General features: G+C 36.8%; 1 pseudogene; it reads left to right on the top strand.

The window, feature by feature from the left end:
• Positions 1 to 221: 221 nt before the first annotated feature.
• LOC122894781 lies at positions 222 to 390 on the top strand (annotated as a pseudogene).
• Positions 391 to 2,645: the final 2,255 nt, after the last annotated feature.

Here is a 2,645-nt window from a genome sequence, read left to right on the forward strand (position 1 = left end):
GAAGCCATAGAGAGAAGACCCACTTTGGCATAAAGGACTCTCTCAGTTTTCCTGTGAACACGTTTCCTCCATTCTGCCCCAAAACTACCACCATGGTACCTCACTATGCTCATGGTAGATTCAAATAAAATCATCGCCATTTCATAAGCTTAATCAGTTGTGTAAAACGGACAACTTCCAGGCACTCCAATTTCCACGTATTAAAATAGGTGTTGTTCCCCATTGCTTCTTGGCATTTTAGCTAAGATCAAGTGTAGTATCTGTTCTTACCAGTTTAAAATAGGTGTTCTTACTTTGGATCTGTAGACCTGTAAGTGGTCTATGGATAGAATTCAGGGGTCCTTCAACCTGAATGAGAGAGCAATTGCATGTTTCTTTTTACTAGCTTCTGACTGAAATTAGCGTTTCCTTTCATAATGCATTTGGCAACAAACCACTGTAATATTACCAGTACCTTGACATGGTCACCAATAGAGAATAGAGATTTACTCAAACCACATTGCAATTGTTTCACATATTTCAGAATATTTTTATGCCATTACTACTTGAAAACTAAATAACTTATTAGACACATTGCTAGATCTTGTCACTTAAGGCATTAATTAAGAAGTACATCTATTACTATAAAACAACATCACAGAAAAATATTCTAATAAGTATATTTACTATTCTCTCTCTCTCTTTTTGGTATTTGTCTGTGTTTTACTGTGTATACTTGAAAACATTATTCTGAGAAGCTGTCCAGAGGTTTCAAAAGGTGTCCAGAGGTCCAATGTATAAAAATTATTTAAAATGTCTGCAATAAACAATGTGATGCTTTCTTTTTCACCCACATTAAATATGCATAAATCTTTAGCATTTCATTACCTCTGAAGATTTCTGCTTCCAGCCAAGATGGAATAGCAGGGACAGGATTTAATCTCCACTAATAAAACTTAGAAATTGGGAAAAAAATACAAAAATTTTTTTTCAAGACACTGGACATCAAAAGATTGTGATCCTGAGAGATAGGAAATGAACAAAGGGAATCCTCCGATCCCTATATTTCCAGAAGAGAATTTCAAGACATCAGTGCAGGGGGAGGGAGCACAGGTTGAGTCTGACAGTCTCCCTGGATTGAGGAGCTGGAAGTCTGAGGGGCTGAAGTGGCTACAGAGTGCAGAGCAGAGTATCAGATAAGAAAGAGTTGCATGGAGAGAAGACTCTGAAGATTTTCAAGGAGTCCCTCAAGTCTTCATCTGAGGATAGATCAGCACATATGTGAGAGAAAATGACCCGTAACTGAAGAAAGAAGCACCTTAAAGGATTCAAAGAAATAATTCCCAGAACTCAGTAGAGCAGGGAAGAATTTACAATTTATTAAGCATCAGTTTTTCCTCAAATAGTGGGTAGAAATTTAGCCCTCAACTATACACCGCTCTGGCCTCTCCTATCTAAGCTTAAAAGTAAGATCTGAAAGAATCAAACTGATTCCAAGTAATTTAACTGAATTTCAAAACAAAACTCAAGAATATTCATAAGAATAGGGATACTAAAATTCTTGGTATGGAACAAGGTAGAATTCACAATGCTGGTATCCAATAAAAACTATCAACCATGCGAAGAAGCAGGAAAATAGGAATCATAGTGAGAAAAAAATCAATAGAAACTGACCCCAAAATGACATGGATGAAACAATTACTAGCCAGTAAAAACAGTTAATTATAACTATTTCATGCGTTAACGACAATAGATAAAGATTAAGCATGTGAAGTAGATACATGGTAGATTATATTATATATAGAAAGAGAGAGAAAGAGAGAGGATTGGGTTCAAGATGGCAGTGTAGGCAATAGCCAAACTATGGGAAGAACCCAAATGTCTATCAATGGATAAATGGATAAAGATATGATATACATATACAATGGACTATTATTCAGTCAACAGAAAGGATGAATACTTGCCATTTTCATCAACGTGCATGGAACTGGAGGGTATTATGCTGAGAAAAATAAGTCAGTCAGAAAAAGACAATTATCATATGATTTTGCTCATATGAGGAATATAAGAAACAGTGCAGATGATCACAAGGGAAGGGAGGGAAAATGGAATGGGAAAAAAATCAGAGAGGGAGACAAACCATGAGAGAATCTTAACTACAGAAAAGAAACTGAGGGTTGCTGGAGGAGATGTGGGAAGGCGAATGGTTTAACAGGGTGATGAGCATTAAGGAGGGGATGTGATGTGATGAGTATAGGATGTTATATGCAACTGATGGATTCCTGAACTTTACATCTGAAACTAATGACGTTCTATGTCTTGGCTAATTGAATTTAAATTCTTTTAAAAAGATGACAGTGTAGGAAGATTCTGATACATTTCTCTTCCCTGGATACATGGAATAATTTACTCTGAAAAAAAACCAGAAAACTAGATGAAAAGACCTCCCCAACAAAGGACAAAATGGACAGCATGAAAACGGGTGGGAAATGCAGAAACACTGTCTCAACAGAAATCCTCCACCTCAAGCTCAATGATACATAATCAGGAGGGATGTCAAGCACTGGACTTTTTTCCCTTAATAATGAGGGGTCTATGCTCCCTATCTGACTTCTCAACTCTTAGAGTGTGTGACAGAGAAGAGCTCCCAAATGCCCAGCTTTGAA

The sequence above is a fragment of the Neovison vison genome, chromosome 13 (assembly GCF_020171115.1).
Source record: "Neovison vison isolate M4711 chromosome 13, ASM_NN_V1, whole genome shotgun sequence".
NCBI lineage: Eukaryota > Metazoa > Chordata > Mammalia > Carnivora > Mustelidae > Neogale > Neogale vison.